Below are 18,712 nucleotides of genomic sequence, written 5' to 3' on the forward strand. Positions count from 1 at the left end.
GAATAATGTATATATATTTCTGTGACAGTTATGCTATAAATGTTAGTGTTTCATTAGCAGCTCTTTAGTTTATCTTTGTAAAATCTCCAGGAGGGTGATGGTGATGTGCTAGCTTAGCGTTTATAATGTCACTTTGGATAGTGTTTAGTAACTAACAGCTGTCATAGAACTCTTTTCTAAGTATGATTTTAGAAATAGCTTGATAATATCAACTGAGAAATTGGTCATAGTAGGAGACATATTATCCCACTGTTATGAAAGAAAGATTAATAGGCTCTGCAAAGAATCATACACAACTGAAACCAGTCATTAAAAGCTTGCTCAAATCAATTTCACAGTTTGTGTGTACTTACAACAATAAAAGTAATTTTAAAACAACATTCATTTTGAATACACTGTGTAAGCACCCTTTTCTCATGGTGAGAAGCAGCTGTAAGAAGGGGTAAAAATGTGGAGAGAGAGTTGAGGGGAGTCCCCAGAGGCCCGGAGCCGAGTCAGGACGTGCTACTTACTGCCCCGGGGAAGGGAGATGTTAACATCTGGAAAATATTTCCGATGTTTCACTCTCTGTGACAGGCACTTTCCACAGGATTCTCATGATAAGAACTTCATATTTCATTCTTCCTGAACTCAGAACCTTGCGGGGAGAGTGACAGGCACGGGGTAAATGTACTTGGAGTTAAATTGGCCACTTTGGATAAGAAACCCAAATTTCTCTCCAGGTGGAAAGATTAACATAAGACAGGCTGTGGGAAACACACTGCCCATTAGAAGCATCCATAAAACTGCTCAGTAGGGACACTCCTCTGACCTGGACAGGTGAGGTCTTCTCGCCATAAAGAGTCCCCTCTGAGGATGTTACCAAAACCCAAGTTTGTGCCTGACGCTTCGAAAGGCCAAAACTCAAAATGTCAGAGTTTGGAGTAAGTTAAGGTTTATTGATCGAGAAGGCGCTCACCGAGAAGATGGGAGACCTAATGGTGCCTCAGGTCCATCTTGCTTACTAGACTGGGTTAGTGGTTTTCTCAGGGGTCAGGGGAACAGGGACGCCGGGGTGCCGGTGGGGCACGTTTTAATTGGAGGAACTCGGAACTTGGCCACTTACGGTAAAGGGACATCGACACTGGATCTTCCTGGACAGCGGACCCTCGGCTCCTGAAAGCGTCCTGGTGGTCAAGTTTCAGTTCTGTCCTGGTCCTTTGGTTGTGTGTGTGGGGGGGTGGTGGTGGTGAGACTTTGGTTCCCGGTGTAGCTGGAGGTCAAAGTTCTCTCCTCTGCACGTGTTTCGGCTGCATGACATGCGGTTTTGGCCAGTTGTCTCTGGAAGACAGCTTTAGTATCGCATTTAACAGGACAGGAGCCTTTTGAGCTGGTTCTGCATTACAAAGATGGTCTCACAACAGGACCGCTGTGCGGGAGAGTCAGCAGCTGTGACAAAAAATAGTGCTCTGGAAGCCACCTGCCCGAGACTGTGAGCGAGTGCCTGGGAATGATTTCAAAGACAGAAGAGGGTAGAGCAGCCCCGATGGAAGAACAGACAACGTGAAAGAAGAACAGGTCGGCCCTAAAGAGTCGGATCTAGCACATTCTGTAAAGACAAGGAGAGAATCGGTGCTTTGGCTGAGGGATCGGAGGAACTCACCCCGGGTACAGTACAGAGAGAGACAGAAAAGGGGGACATATGGATGAGCTTGAAGGACGGACTGAGAAGGTTCGGCAGCATCTAGCCAAGTTCTAGAAGGAGAAGCAAATGGGAAGGAAGCGATCTGTGAAGGGATATGGGTGAGAACTTCTCTAAACTGAAGAAAAACTCATGCCTCAGGTGGAAGAGGCCCATTGATTTCAAGCGGTAACGATAAAACCAAATCCCCAGAGGCTCCTTTGTGGACTGTAGCTCCTTAAAGATAACAAGTCTTGAAAGCAAACTGGGGCAACAAACCTGTGTTTGTAAAAGGAAAAGGCGTGGGGTCCAGGTGTTGACTGTACGGCTCCCTGGCTGTGTCACCTTAACTAGGTCACCTGACTGCCCTGAGCCTCAAGGATATCGTCATTGGCTGGTGGGAGCAGGGTGGGCAAGCAGGAGCAAGGCCACACACAGGGCTCTGTGCGGCTTGAACCCTTTCCAGAGAGTAAGTCATGCAAATGATAGTTAACTTAGAGTAGCTGAGCTTGGTGCATTTCCTTTAAACATATTTGACTCTCCTTTTCCATGATCACCTCCTCAGTGGCAGGGTTTTCTTTTTGTGTTTTGCAGGCACAGAGCTTTGCCTGTACTAGACATCCCAAAAAATAGCCGTTAGATGCTTTTGGATGAGAGACCCAAACTTTGTCCTGGGATCGAGCGATAAAACTTGGTTCCCAGGGGTGCCCCCCACTTCCCTGCCAGGAGGCTGGGTAGCCTTATTTCTCTGTCAGTCAGGGGAGATTAATCTTTCAGAGAGAAACTCTCAGGGTTTGTGGCCGCCTTCTTTCTTTTTCTCTTTCCCAGGGAAGCGAGTTGTTTTGAAGTGCAGAGATCCTGTTAGTGTGTGTGAGGGAACCCCTGGGTAACGGCTCTGTACCCAGTAGGTAACTGTATACAGAGAGACAGATACTTGGTGTCCCATTGTTCAGTGGGCACTGGTTCAAAGCATGAGCCACCAAGGTGCTGCATCCTGCCCTGGAAGGCTGGCGTTTCCTGGACTCCGACGCCATCCTTGCTAGTTTGCTCTCATTTTCCACCTCTAGCCTAAGACTAAACTATTTCACTCCACTCATCATGGGAGGAGGGTCCTTTCCTATTGGAGATTCAGGGTTTCCTTTTCAATCTCTGACTCTTCCCTTGTGATCCTTGGACCCCATCCTGATGGAGCCCCAGAGGAGGATTCCTGGAGATCGATGGGCTTGCTCAATAGCCATAAGCAGACCTTGTAGCCCCAGATGCCTTGTCCTTTCACTCGGTTCACAGCTCCTGCATTACACTATTCTCTGCCCAAGTGTATTTCCTCTGTTCCCTCTGACTTTGAAAACCATTGCTTTCTCATAGATTTTCCTCCTAGAGTCACCAGCCCCGCATTTCCAGACTCTTCTGCCAAGTTTCCAGAGTCCTCTCTCTTATTGTTACTTTTTAGATAACTCGAAGAAACAATACCTATCTACAGTTCACTACACCTCAGTTCCTCTGGCCTCAGCCAGATAAATGGTATTCTCAAATTGCTTTGAAAAGGTTTTTGTTTTTCATACTCACTCTGATTTTTTTAAATGAATCATAAAATTTTAGAGCTTCTAGGTGATTAACAGGAGAGTATAACTCCCCCAATTTTTTGAATGGGAGCTGAAGTTCCAAAAAGGCTAAAATGATTGTCCCCAATACACACAATTATACAATGAAATGCTCTTTGAACTTTGTCACATTGCCTCACATATGAACAGAGGAAACTAAGTTTCAAGAAATAAACAACTTCTCGAGGGTTATTTAAAACTTGGCAGACAGACAGCTATTTTTCAGTATAAACCACGCAATCAGAATACTATTAACAGAAGCACAGTGGCTTAGACGCTTGAGTGAGTGTAAAATTAATTTAATGATCAAAAGTTTAAACGTTGGAATAAATTTAGATGTACAGAGGATGTTAAGGATGTGCTATAGAGAGTTTCCCTTCATCCGGTTTCCCCTAATGTTATTATCTTATATAATCATGGTACATAAGAAATTACCATTTGTAGGTTGCTTTTGACTGAATTCCAGACTTTCTTCGGATTTCATCAGTTTTTCCACTAATGTCCTTTCCCCATTTCTGACCCCATCCTGTATCCCATGTGGCATTTAGTCATCGTGGCTTCTTAGTTTCTTAGTCTTCTTCATTCTGTGATACTTTCTAGATTGTTCTGTGTTTTTTTCATGACCTTGATACTTTTGGGGAGTGCTGGCCAGGTATTTTGTATAATGTGTCTCGGTTTGTGTCTGCTTAACGTTTTCTCGTAATCAGGCTGGGGTTAAGGTGTTGAGAATGCTGCCCTTCTTGCATCATATCAGGGGTACATAGTATCAACATGATTTATCACTTTCATATTTTTTGATATAACCCTCCCCTCTCACACTAAATTATGGCAGTTATTTTTGTTGACTTTATATTCTTTTGGGTTTTCTTTTTTTCTTTCCTTGTTCCTTTATGCACTCTCCCCCCATTCTCTAGAGGATTCTACTATGGTGTGGATTTTTCCAAGAGTCTGTGCTTGTTGATATTTGTGCATTTTCTTTTAGAAGGAGAAGCTGAGATAAGTCAAAGCAAGAAAGCTTTGTGTGCCCTTTTATTGCCATTAGAGTGATAAGACAAGTAACAGAGAACCTAGGGAGCCACTCCCCAGGAGGGCTCAGGGAAGAGAAGACAGCCCCTTCTCTTGGCTGATTAGGTATCCCACAGGGTTGGGCCATTTGGTTTTGGAATGTCCAACTCTGAGAGTCTGTTGTCATTTGACACGGTAGTATTTTGTAATCCACCATGCCTACCAAGTGGCCACTTCTGGCAAGCAAAAAGTCATTCAGAACCAGTGAGTCAGAATGCTTCAGGAATTGGAACTAAAGTAGAGGATTTCTCTGCTGTGCAGTCAATACTAAAGCAAATAGTGAAAGTCGAGGACTCAGGAAGATTGACAAGATCTTTTTTTTTTTTAAACTTTTTATATAACTCAGGGAAGTTGTTTTGAAGGCTGGGACTCTCACCTTTTGCTTCTACTCATGAAGGTTACACACTCAAGTACTTAAGTGAAAAAGTCATCTTGCGAGGTAGTGGCTTTGGCTTTTTGTGTAGTTGAACATGTCAGTCTTGTCGAACACAGTGATTCTCCAGTATGAGCCAATTACAGATACTTCCTCTACCACCTTAACAGTTGCCTTATTGAATTCCTTCAGATTTGGTGTTAGTGTAATGTTTTTTGATGAAGATTGAAGCTGTTTCAGATTTGAAATAACTAGCATTTATTGAGCATTCAATACATGCTATGCTGTGCTTGAGGCTTCCTATGCTTCATTATAAAGTGTTTCTAGAAAGTGAAAATTGTTGCTATCCCAATTTTGCAGGTGAGAGGGTTAGATAAAGAGAAGTTATGCAACCATATTAAGGTCACTGAGGTTATTACTGTTAGAGTTGGGACTCAAACCAAGTTTGACTCCAGAGCTGTTTGCTCTTAACCACTATATCATCTCATCTATTGAATTATACCCTCCCATAAATTTTACCTGTGGGTACTGTAAAGCCACATAGATTAAATCTAATCCTTTCCCCACACAATCCCCTTTAAGTGTTTGTTTAGAATGATCATATTTATACAGATCTTTTCTTCTACAGTCTTAATTTTTAAAAATTCTTTCCCCTATTGCCAGCTACAAATTCTTCAGTGATTTCTCTAGTCTTTGTCACTGCCTTGTTTGTTCTCTGGTTAGGCTCCTGTTTGTCAGTGAAATTCTTATTGGTGTAGAAAGAACTGAACGTAGTACTTTGGGGTGCAGTCTAATGAGACTCTTCCTCTTTTTTTGTGCCATGCTTGCAGCCCAAGGTTCCTGGGCAGAAGTTCCTAACTTACCTTCATCTCTCTGTCAACCCAAACTCCTGATATTTTTCTATTTGCACCTACAAATCCTCATGTCTCTCCTCCTGCGCTGCATAATTGATCCTTTTGGAACCAAGTAGATAATCTGTTACATTTCTTATTATTAGCATTGGCCTATTATTCTAGCCTGCCAAGTTCTCTGTCTCTATCTGATCTTAGCTTTCATCCAAATTATTTATTCAAATTCCCAGCCTCATGACATCTTGAAATTTGTTAAGTTCATAAAAGGTATATGTGTGATTAATTTCATGTGTTATTCCACTGTTATTGAATATATCTGAGGAGAAATAGATCAGGACTGTGTTAGTTGGAGCACCTACAAATCATACCATGGAAGGCTTTGGTGGAGGTCCTATTTGGGATGTGATCCCTGGAAGCACAGATAAGAAAGTGGGGAAGAGTGAGCCTCAGGGAATAAAAGCAATAAGGTGTTCCTTAATGGCCCACACTGTGGTAACCGGAACTCAGTCCTGCTGGGGCCCTCTGAGAAACCATGAGGAACATTCCTCAGAATCTACTACCTAAGGACAGAAAGGCTGGGGCTAACTTCTATCCTCTGGGTTGTGGGTTGCCCCTGAAGATGTTATCACCCCCTTTCCACAACACACTTCTGGGTTGCTCCTGCTTGCAGCTGGGCAAGTTCTCCAGGTGTCGGGGATCACCCTTATGAAGAGGAGAAGAGAAAAGCAGGAGCTTGAGGTTGGAGGCTACCAGCATGCTGGAAGTTGGCCACTGAAGTTGTCTCGTAAAATCTAGTTCCATCTGACACCATACATTACAGTATTATTGACTGTATTTCCTATGCTGTACTTTACATCCCCATGACTATTCTGTAACTGCCAATTTGTACTTATTAATCCCTTCACCTTTTTCACCCATTCCCCACAACCTCCCTCCCATCTGGCAACTATCAGGTGGTTCTCTGTATCTACGAGCCTATTTCTTTCCTGCATCTTCATTTATTTTGTTTCTTCGATTCCACATGTAAGTGAAATCACATGGCATTTATCTTTCTCTGTTTGACTTATTTCACTCAGCACAATACCCTCTAGGTCCATCCATGTTGTTGCAGATGGCAATATTTCATTCTTTTTTATGGCCGAGTCATATTCCATCATATATACTCATCACTTGTTTATCCACTTATCTATTGATGGACACTTAGGTTCCTCCTATATCTTGGCTATGGTAAATAATGCTAATAATGAACATATGGATATATATATCTTTTTGCTGTAGTGTTCTGGGTTTCTTCAGATAAATACCCAGAAGTGGAATTGTTGGGTCTTCTTTTGTCTATTATTATAGCCTTTGTTTTAAAATCTATTTTGTCTGGTATAGGCATTGCTACCACAGCTTTTTATGGTTCCCTTTTTAATGGAATATCTTTGTCCATACCTTTACTTTCAGTCTGTGTGTGCCTTTTCATCTGAAGTGAGTTTCTTGTAGACGGCATGTGTAAGGGTCTTGTTTTGTTATCCATTAAGCCACCTTGTCCTTTGATTGAAGCATTTAAAGTAAATGCTTTTGCATTTAAAGCAATTGTTGATAGATATGTATTTATTGTGATATTATTATTCATATTTTTCCTTCTTCTTAAAAAAGACTCTAACATTTCTTTTAGTACTGGTTTGGTGGTGATGAACTTCTTCAGCTTTTTCTTGTTTGGGAAGCTGTTTGTCCTTTGGTTCTAAATGTTAGCTTTGTTGGGCAGAGTAATCTTGGCTGTAGGTCCTTGCTTTTCATTACTCTAAATATTTCATGCTAATCCCTCCTTTCCTGCAAAGTTTCTGCTGAGAAATCAGTTAACAGTCTTATGGGAGCTCCCTTGTATGTAACACTGCTTTTCTCTTGCTGCTTTTAAGATTCTTTCTTTGTCTTTAACCTTTGGCATTTTAATTATGGTGTATCTTGGTGTGGGTCTCTTTGGGTTCATCTTGTTTGGGACTCTCTGTGCTTCCTGGACTTGTATGTCTATTTTCTTCACCAGGTTAGGGAAGTTTTCCATCATTATTTTTTCAAATAGGTTTTCAGTGTTTCACTCTCTCTCTTCTCCTTCCAGCATCCCCATGATGTGGATATTGGTGCACTTGAAGTTGTCCCTGAGGCTTCTTAAACTGTTCTCATTTTTTTGGATTCTCTTTTCTTTTTGCTGTTCTGATTGGGTGTTTTCTGTTTCCTTATCTTCCAAATTGCTGACTTGACCCTCTTCGTCTATTCTACTGTTGACTTCCTGTCATGTATTTTTCTTATTTTTCGTTTTAGTTAATTGTATTCATCATTTTTGATTGGTTCTTTCTTATGGTTTCACCTCCATTTTTATGTTTTCTACCTTTTTGAGCACCCTTATAACCAGTGTTTTGAACTCTGCATCTGGTAGATTGCTTGTCTCCCATTTTGTTTTGTTCTTTTCTGGAGTTTTGTTCCATTCTTTCATTTGAGACATGTTTCTTTGTCTCCTCATTTTGGCTGCCTCCTTGTGTTTGTTTCTATGTATTAAGTAGAGCTGCTACATCTCTGTGTCTTGGTAGAGTGGCCTAATGTAGTAGATGTCCTCCTATAGGGCTCAGAGGTGCAGTCTCAACAAACACCCAGATGGGGCACTCCAGGTTTGCCCTCCCTGTGGCCTATGTGCACCTTCCTAGTAGTTGAGCCTTGATTACTGTTGGCACACCAATGGAAAGGATTTGCCCCCAGGCCAATTGACTGTGAGGACTGGCCATAACAACTGTGGAGGAGCTGTTGTGCAGGGGCTGATCCCACAGAGCAGGTCTTGCCTCAGCTGGGCTCTGGTGCCTGCTGAGTCTTCCCCTTGAGTGTGTCACTCATGGTAGTGGTTGGATGTTGCTCTGGCATGGTCTGAAGTTGTCCACCAGGTGTGTTGGCTCTGGGGCCTCCCAGGAGGTGCAAGCCAAGGTCAGCTGCCTGTGCCCTGGTTGGGGCCACCTGGCATGAGCTACAAAGCAATCTGAAGATGGCTGCTACTTGAGCAGGGCTTGGAAGTGCTTGGGAGAGGCCAAGCTGTGAACCAAGGCCAGCTGCTGCTGGTGCCAGGCCTTGGGCCACTTAGCAAGAAGTGCAGGGCACTCTGAGGCCAGATGCTGTTTGTTTGAGAAAAGCATGAGCCAAGACAGGCCAAGCCTTTCATATGGAAAAGCCACTGGAAACAGCCTTGGTGGGTCCACAAGTTGGGTGGGGTGGGTCTCAGAGAATCACCAGGGCGGGGTGAACAGTGTGAGCTCGGTTGATGGAGACTCAGATATGGTACTTGCATGCTGGCTCTGTGCTGAAAGGGCTCAGCAGAGGAGCAATGACCTCTGTGAGCACTTCTGTCTGGGAGAAAGCTGCCCCTCCAGCCCTTGCCCTGATGCCAGACAATTCAGTTCCTCCGGTATGCCCTGCCCCAGTGCTTGAGCTCAGAGCGAGTGAGTCTGAGTAAGTTTGTGCAAGAGTGCCTTAAGAAGAAATCCTGGGACTCCAGCAGCCCTCCTCCATCAGCCATAATCCCTGCTGGTTTTCACAGCCAGAAGTTATGAGGACTTGGCTTCTGGGCACTGGAACCCTGGGAAGGGTCTTGATGTGGGTCTGGGACCCCTTGCTCCTCATTAGGGACCTCTGCAGTTGAGATATCCCTCCTGATTTTTAACTGCTACATGTGAGTATGGGACCAGCCCATCCCTTGTCTCTGTTCCTCCTACCAGTCTCGAAGTGGTTTCTTCTTTAAATATATAATTGTAGGACTTCTGTTCAGCTAGATTTCAGGTGGTTCCGAATGACAGTTGTTCTGTAGTGTAGTTATAATTTTAATGTGGTTGTGGGAAGATGGGAGTACGCATTTATCTACTCGTGATCTTGACTGGAAGCCCTATTTTATTATAGCCTTAAATTCTACACTTCTACATTTAAGTTCATTGATGTCAAATGTTCCATTTTTACTTATAAACCTGTAGTGTGAATAACAGAAGACAAAAAACTTACACATGTGCTAAGTTAAAAAATTTTTTTAGGTCATAGCATATTATAGTTTGCTGCTACTCAAAGTTCAGAAGATTGCAATGGATCTGGCAGCCAACAGTGACATGATTTATACTAGAACATCTTTAAGATTGTTCAGTTCAATGTTACTACTGTGTAGATCCTGTGTGTTCATGGTAAGTCGTTTTATTAAGAACCTTCTATAGCTAATCCCCTGTTATTAAACTCTTTAGTGGCAGTGGAGATTGGATAATAAGTTTACTTTTCTCAGTGAGCTTTCAGAGAAGGGATGAAATAAAAACAGACTCTATTTTCTCTTTGCTTCTCTTGCCGAAGCTAGTCAGGATTGTAAAAGTACTTGCGTGTTTAAATATTTTAGTCTCTATTTTAGTGAAGCTGCTGTGGTTCTCAAGGGAAAAATAGGCCTTCGTACTGTAAATGTCTTATGAATTGCTGTCAAGGCAGCACTCACACAACTGATTGTGTATCCAAAACATATACGATATATGAACTTTGATTTGTGGCTTTAAATTATCAAGTTTAACTCTCTTCCTTAAGAGTAAGAAGTGATGGGCAGAAAATTCACACTTGTGATGCATGTGATTTAGTGGATTACTCAAGTGGGCCCCAAATCTAATGACAAGTGTCTTTATAAGTGACAAAAGAGGAGGAGACACACACACACAGAAGAGAGGCCATGTGCAGACAGACAGAGAATGGAATTATGTTGCCATAAGCCAAGGGATACCTAGAGCCATCTGAAGCTGGAGGAGGCAAGGAGGATTCTCTCCTAGAACCTTCAGAGGGAACATCGCTCTGAAGACCCTTTGACTTTGGACCTCTAGCTTCCAGAACTATGAAAGAATAAATCTCTATTGTTTTAAGCCACCAAATTTGTGGTCATTTGTTGTGGCAGCCACAGGAAGATATATATGGCTATTCCTTGCTGCAAGGAGGTTGTAGAATAAAAGTGGAAAAGGCTTTTTCCTGAGCTGCCGGCTCATGTATAAAAGTCTCCCCTCTGGTGGTGTTTGTGATGTTAGTTGTGTGTCCAAATTCTTTGTGAATATTGAATAAATACCCTTTCTCTGTGAGTGTTTTAACTTAATAGCCAAGACAACTCTTCAAGGGTACAAAGCCCTAAATATTGACATTTTAAACTTTGAGTGCTTATCATGGCCTTTATCCATGTTACCTTATTTAATTATTAATAGCCCCATTTTACAAATGTGGAAACCACACTTTCAAGAAGTAAAGCAACATGATCAAGGTGGTGGGGTGAGGCAGCTTGTAGGGTGAGGCAGTTTTGTTTGAAGCTGGTATTTTTCAACACTGCAAGATCTTGGATGCATTTAGTGGAGATTTATTCAAAATCTGCTGTGAGCAATGCAGTGTGTGAACTAGTTGCTGCAGTTCAGATGAGTCAGAACTGAATGCTGCTTTCAAGGAATTTATAATCTAATGAGGGAGATAAGATGTATATATAAATAATTATAGCACAAGGGAGAAAGTGATAAGTCCTAAACGAAAAGGTGCGGTGAAAGTGTTGTGGGTAGATGGAGATTTTAATTTCCTGTTTTGTGAGGTAAAGAAAGCTGCTTCAGATAGCATTTAACCTGTAACTTGAAATATTTGTACCTGTGGGGAAGGGACATCTAGGCTTCTCAGGCCTAATATGTACCTTTTCATTAAAATAGTTCTTAGGGTAGTAATTGGTATGCAAAGCTAAATTACATTTCCTCTTTAAATAGTAATGAAATGTTTGCTATTCTTTTGAGTACAATACTGAGATGAAAGTGCTTTACTTATCTGAATATATATAAATAAAGCCACTACCCCAATATAAATTAGGTCTTCAGGAAATAGACTAGTAAATCAATGATAACTAAATATGACCAGGGCTACCCTACTATCACTACTGCTAATCATGAACAGTTAATTAGTCCTTACTGTATGTCAGGTAATGTTCAAAAGACTTTATGTTTTATTCATCCGTTTAATCCTTGCACAAACCCTAAGTAGTGTGTATTACTAAGATGTTATCTGCATGTATTAGATAAGGCGCTATAACAGAACTAAAACAGCAACAAAAACCAGTGGTTTATATATAAGATAGAAGTTTCTTTCTTTTTCAGATGTTCCTAGGTGAGGGATCCAGAACCATCTTACAACTCTACCATCCTCAACATATGGCTTTCAAAGTCTCTCCAATAGTCACCATTTTTCAGTTAGTAGAAGGGGGTAGGAGGAATTAAGGGCAAGAAGATCCTTTCATGAGGACACCTGGAATTGCATATATCACTCTTAATCATATTTCATAGTCACATAGTATATTGGATTGAATGCACCCCCCCCCCCGTATGTCCATGTCCCAATACTCAGTCCCTGTGAATATTACCTTATTTAAAAAAAAGAGTCTTTGTAAATGTAATTAAATTAAGACTCCTGAGATGAGATTATCCTGGATTACGCAAGTGGGCCCCAAATCTAATGACAAGTGTCTTATTAAGTGACACAAGAGGAGGAGACACACAGAAGAGAGGCCATGTGCAGACAAAGAATGGAATTGTGTTGCCATAAGCCAAGGGATACCTAGAGCCACCTGAAGCTGGAGGAGGCAAGGAGGATTCTCTCCTAGAACCTTCAGAGGGAACATGACCCTGAAGACCCTTTGACTTTGGACCTCTAGCTTCCAGAACTATGAAAGAATAAATCTCTATTGTTTTAAGCCACCAAATTTGTGGTCATTCATTATGGCAGCCACAGGAAGCTAATATACATGGCTGTTCCTTGCTGCAAGAAGGTTGTAGAATGTGTTAGTGGGGTGGTCATGTACTTATCTAAAACTACCCCAAACTCAGGATTTCTGTTACCTTAAGGAAGAAGAGAGTGCATATTGGGGGGAAAGGGTAACATTCTCTGTTGTATCTCATTTTACAGATGAAGTAATTTAGGTACAGAGAAGTTAAGTAACTTGCCCAAAATCATACAACTAGAAAGAAGCAAAGCTTTAATTGAAATACAGACTCATAATAACTAATTATACTGCCTTTAAGCCCAATGGGCTATGGAAACACAGAGAAGAGGATTGTAATTGGCTTGGAAATTCAGAGGATGAATGGAGGTGAGGAAATATGGGCAGTTGTTAACCAGGTGGAAAGGAGGGGTTGAGGAGGAAGAGGCATTTATGGCTGGGGCGCAGAGGTGAGGAGTAGCATGACCTATTTATGGTTGTCGCTTTTAAATGTTTAAAGCTTAGGAGAATGTGGAAGAGTGGCAGAGATGAGCTTGGAGGAGAATCCAGTGCCTGATGACCTTGTATGCCATACTGAAGCATTTGGTTTTTATGTTAAAGATAGTGGAGGACTATTAAAGGACTTTAAGCTAGGCTATAACATGAACAGAAATGAAAATGTGAAAGACTGTTCTCTTACACGGAGAGGCTGAAAGTGTAGGATGGGATATCAACTAAGAGACTGTTAAATAGTTCAGAAAATTTGACAATTGACTGAAGAGAAAGGGATGTATTTAACCTTATTAGGACATGATGACTAATTATATATGGGAATGGAGTAGGAAGTGGGGGTGAGAGAGAGAATGTGTTCTAGAATTTCCCAGGTTTCATATTTTAGTAGCACTTACTGAGATATTGAATATAATAGAAATTAATTGATAGAGGTGGGTAATTGTATAAATTCATTATTACTAGTAACAAACATCCTGAAAGTGAGCAGCTTTCTCAGCATCCATCTATTTAACTCGTGAATTTATGGGCTCACTGACTGACTTGTTTTGAGCTGTCTTGGCTGATCTCTGCTGAATTTGCTCATGTATCTGTGGTCAGTTGGCAGCTGGATGGTCTAGAATGGCTTCACTCACATATCTGCCAATGGATAGGCTGTTGAAGTAGGTGGCTGGGTCTCGTGTCTCTCATTATGTGGCAGGCTAGCTAAGATTCTTCTTGCAGGGTTAGTGTTGTGAGAACAGCAAGAAAGGGCAAACCCCAGTGTTCAAGCACTCTCTTGTGTCACATTGACTAATGTTATATGGCTAAGTTCAGATTCAAAGAGTGGAGAAAGAGACTTTGCTTTTTGATGAGGTGAACTGCAAAGCCACCTGCAAAAGGACATGCATACAGGGATGGGAAGAATTTGTGGTCATTTTGCAGTTTACCACAGTAATGAATTTGGTTCTGGCATCCTTTCTGCCAGAGAAGAAGATCTAAAAGATTGCTGGATATTTTAATCTAGGCTCCAGAGAAAAATCTAGGTGGAAAAGCAGATTTGAAATTTAGTAGCATATGGATAGAATTTAAAGCTGTGAGAGTGAGAAGAAAAGAGTACCCTAAATAGAATCCCTGGGAATACCAAGACTTAAGGTGCCAAAAGTAAACATAACAATATCAAGAGTCACAATAAAGTACCACTGCAAAAATGGCTAAATTAAAAAAAAATTCTGACAATACCAAGTGTTGTCAAGGATGCAGACCAACTAGGTCTCTCATACGTTGCTAGTGGTGTACAAAATGCTACAGCCTTTTTGGAAAAGTGTCTGGTGGTTTCTTATAAAGTTAAACATACACATCCCATATGACCCCATATCTTACTCTTAATTATTTACCAAAAGCAATGAAAACTTAAGTTCACACAAAGATCTGTATATGAATGTTTATATTGAAAACTGAAGACAATCAAAATCTCTTTCAACTGGTGAATGAATAAATAATATATGTGGTGGTATATCCACAGAAAGGAATACTACTCAATAATAAAAAGGAACAAATGACTGAGAAACCCAACAACATGGATGAATCTTATATGCATTATGCAAAGTGAGAGAAGCCAGTCTCAAAAGGCTACATGATGTATGACTCCATTTATATGCCATTCTGGAAAGTGCTGAGGAGGGGTTGGGGTCTGGGGTGTCTGAATTTATTGGACTCAAGATAGAATAGCCCTGAGGGGGAAAATAACCCTGAGGTGGCTAGAAGATTAGTTGACCTAGAAATACTCTTGATTTCACTGAAAAAAATAAAAGAAGTCTTCCCACTCTATACTTTTGTGACTTCTTTCACCTCTAAGGTTGGCTGTGTGGGAAGATGGAGAAAGACTTTATTTATTCAGGACTCTTTGCCTTTCTGGGTCTTTATAGGAAGGTCCTTGGTGAGGTCTTTAGATACAGTATGGTTTTAATTTTGTGGAAAAGAATGATCCTTACAATAGTACAACAAGGTACATCTGAATCACTTTTATACGATGTTTGCTCTTCTAAAAGATATGGAGGGTTAGAGTATTTCTACTTATACTGTATTCATCATTAACTTTGTATTCCTTAGGAAAGTAATCCCAGTTATTTTATTCTAGTGGAATTTCCTGTGGGAAATTCATTCTTTTTTATAATATTGAGGTGAAAAGAATGGACTATTTGTAGATCTGAAATTATGGCTCACTCAAAAACTCTTCAATGAATTAAATAGTAGCTATTTTTAAATAAATTATTTCCCTTACCCTCTCTTATCTTGTCATGTATTAGGCACATTAAAAGACATTAAAAAGTCAAATCACTTCAGTTTTCATATACTCTATAGCAGAAATAATCTTTCCAGTGGGAGGGAAAGTGTCATACACATATTTGTTATTTTAAGTGGAAATATGTGTGGATTAAGATTGTACTTCTGTGGTTTATGGTAGGTGGGCCTTACTTGTTTTACTCTTCTGAGTATTAAACAAATTATTAAAAGTTATATGTTGTTTATAAAAGTCTCTGTGTATCTCCATAAAGCGTAGTAATCATTAACTATTCAAGCCACCACTGAGATAAAAGATTGATTTGTACATTGTGTGTTCAAGTCCAAGTCAACTGCCTTTCCTTCCTAGGTGTTAATTTAGTGAGTGAGCAGTTTAAAGACCTTCTCTGATCAGGTGCCCTTGTTTGCATTTTGTGGTTTTAAAGGTAAATACAGCAATTTCAGAATAAAGCCAACACTGCTGGCAGGTGGCATTGTTTGTTTTACAAATACTTGGGAGTAGCTTGGAAACTTTGTCTTTTAAAGAATAAGATAGGTAAAAACCTTATTAACAGCCCTCAAAAGAAGAGACCCTGCCTCAGTTAGATTTGCACCACTGACTCCCTTGCTTGTCTGGAGCCTTGCTTGCCAGTTTTTAGCTGGTGACCCCTACAAAGAGAGACTTATACCCTGAAAATGAAAGTGCTGGATCCCCAGGAACTCACTACTCACTAAGTCTTGGTTCTTTTTTAATGCTTTGCTATATAACTGCTATTAGTGTGTGTGAATCTTCCAGTAGATGAGGTAGAGGTGCTTAAACTTAAGTTTCCAGAGGCACTCGGGCCTGTGCAGAAATGGAAGATTAGGAGTGCATCCAGAGAGTGTCCTATCTTGGAAACACAGGGATAGGTAGGCTAAAATGTTTTCTTTTTTTACTCTCACTGGAAGATACTTTTTCCATTGATCTTCAGAGAGAGTGGGAGGGAGGGAGGAGAGGGGGATAGACAGATGGAGAGAGAAAAACATCAATGTGAGAGAGACACATTGGTTGCCTCTGAGGTGGGGTTGGGAGGGAACCCACAACTGAGGTAAGTGCCCTTGACAGGGAATCGAACCCTTTACCCTTTGGTCTGTGGGCCAGTGCTGTAACCACTGAGCCAAATCAGCCAGGGCCTAAAATGGTTTTTAAAGTAGCATTTTCTAAACGACAGAAGCTTCAGTTCTGTTTAGAAACAGGTCTGAGGAATCTGTCCTTCTAGTTTTATTTAGATGAACTGCATGAAGCACAGTGCAGCTGTATTTGTTGTAGAAAGTTTCACAGTTATGCAGTTCATACTCTGATTGTATCTGCATCATTAAATACCTTGATGTGGGTAAACATTGAAGGAAAGAGTTAAATAAAGTTAATTGTGCGCTTAGGCTGGGAGGTGGGTTCTGTAATGTTATATAAAAGAAAAAAGAAAGTAATACCTGAAATGTCAGTTTAAAAAAACAGTGTGACTGGTGGACAAATGTAAAAACAAAGCAAAAAGCAACTGATTGAATGTAGCTAATGTTTTGACTTAATAACAGTGGAAGCCCTTTAATTCCTATTTCTTTCTTAGCCTTGTTTACTTTGTATGTATTTGGCCAACACTGTCAATAAAATTAAAGGCAGGTATCTCCACTAATTGACTTACAGATTTATAAGCCAGGAGAACAGCACTGTTCTAGAGGCTTCTTTGGATATTTGGCTTATTCCTTCCTTGCCCTCCTAAATAAAGTTTATTATACAGCCTGGAATTCAAGGTTTCATGACCTAAATAGCCTAGACCATAAATAGCCTAGAAACCCTGACCCAGACCTTTGGGTCTTGGAAACATCACTTTTTGCAGAGAAAGCAAAGGCAAACAAGGAGCATTTATTGCACGTGCCCTATCACGGTGTATAGCAGCCACACAAGCTGAAGATTGTCTCCCTGTGGCTGCCACAGGCCATAAAAGATGGTCAATGCTAGGTGTGAATTAGGTAGCGCAAGAAGTCATGGGACAGGGAGGGGCCTTGATGTGGTTCTCTAGATGGTGGTTTCTCATAATCTTTTTGGGAGGGTCTGCAAGATCAAACTGTTTTCATAATGATACGAAGACATTACTTGCTTTTTCCACTTCTATTCTTTCTTAAGTGTGCAGTGAGCTTTTCCAGAGGCTATGTGAAGTGTGATGGTGTCATCTCTCTCTGTTGGCTATTGAAATGTATGCTTATGTCCTATTGCATTGTGAGTTTCTCAGTTTTAATTTGTCTTACAGTAAATATAGAGACAAATAGCCCATAAAACAGAATCTCTGGGGTCTGCAATAATTTTTAAAAAAATTTATCTTTATTGTTGAAAGTATTACAGATATCTCCCTTTTTTCACCCATTGAACCTCTCCACCCTGCTCCCGCCTCCTCCCCAGGCCTTCACCCCAGTGTAAAGTGATCCTGAGACCAAACAGTTTGAGAGATGCTTGCTAGAGGAACAGTCAGATAGCAAGGGTTAGGAATAAGCTTGGCTGAGCTATAGGAAAAGGTGTGTGTGAAAAGCAGTGAATAGGCAAGGAATAGGCAAGAGTGGTAGTCATGGAAAGGAAGCAGAAATCCAGACGCCAGCGGGTATACCAAGGAGGCAGCACAAAACAAGGGAACAGGAGAAATAGTAATTTTCTGAGTGTTTTTCAAGGTCCAACTTTGTGTCTCCAGTACTGTGCCTACAGTGGGACAGGCCTTTAGTGAATATTTGTAAATGATTGAATTAATAAGTATAAAGATTGTAGGACCAGATATCAGATGCAATCAGAAACAGATGCGATGCTTGTCACAAAGTTACTTATAATGGACAAACTTAAATATGCAAAGTAGGAAAAAGATTTATATGACATGATGTGTCCCAAATGAGGATTTAATATTTTCAAGCGGTATTTAATGACATTAGAAAATGTAGAGAAACAAGATGGTGGTGTAGGTCACAGCTGCACTGGCCGCCTCCCACAGCCACATCAAAGTTACAACTAAAATACAGAACCACCATCACTCAGAGCCTCCTGAAATCCAGCTGAACAGAAGCCCTACAACCAGGGAACTGACGAAGCACCGATACCGCTAGGAGGGGCGGAGATGTGGGGAGATTGGGGCTGAATCACAGAAACGTGGCTGGGGGCCCACACCCGGTGCCCCAGTTGAAACCCGGGAGGGAATCTGGGCAGTGGGGGTTTCCCGGAGGAGTGAGGGGTCCCAGTCCCACAGTAGGTCCTCAGCCCAGGGCTCCAGGGCCGGGAAGACACGTCCCCACAGCTTCGGGCTGTGAAACCAGCGGGGACTGTCTCTGAGGGTCGCGGAGGCTGTGGGAGCCCAGCAGCTTCTCTCAAAGGGCCCGCGCAGGGACTCACTCGGACGCACTCCCTCTGAGCCCAGCGCCGGGCAGCAGCCGAAAAGGAAACTGGGACACTGGGGAGGAACTAACGTGCCTGAAATTGGGGCGAGAGCTGGAGGGGCAGCTTTCTCCCAGGCAGAAGAGCTGCAGAGGCTGTTGCTCCTTTGGTGAGTCCTCCCCCCACACAGCCCGCAGGCAGGCACCATATTTGAATCACCAGCACCTGACTGACACCTTTGGCCCCGCCCCATGATT

At 41.5% G+C, this 18,712-nt stretch overlaps 1 protein-coding gene across 1 annotated transcript in view; it reads left to right on the forward strand.

Moving 5' to 3' along the window:
- Positions 1–18,712, forward strand: part of ITPR2 (inositol 1,4,5-trisphosphate receptor type 2) — a 404,038-nt gene that overhangs the window by 37,118 nt on the left and 348,208 nt on the right. The window lies entirely within an intron of this gene.

Source organism: Miniopterus natalensis, chromosome 2 (assembly GCF_054644295.1).
Source record: "Miniopterus natalensis isolate mMinNat1 chromosome 2, mMinNat1.hap1, whole genome shotgun sequence".
Taxonomy (NCBI): domain Eukaryota; kingdom Metazoa; phylum Chordata; class Mammalia; order Chiroptera; family Miniopteridae; genus Miniopterus; species Miniopterus natalensis.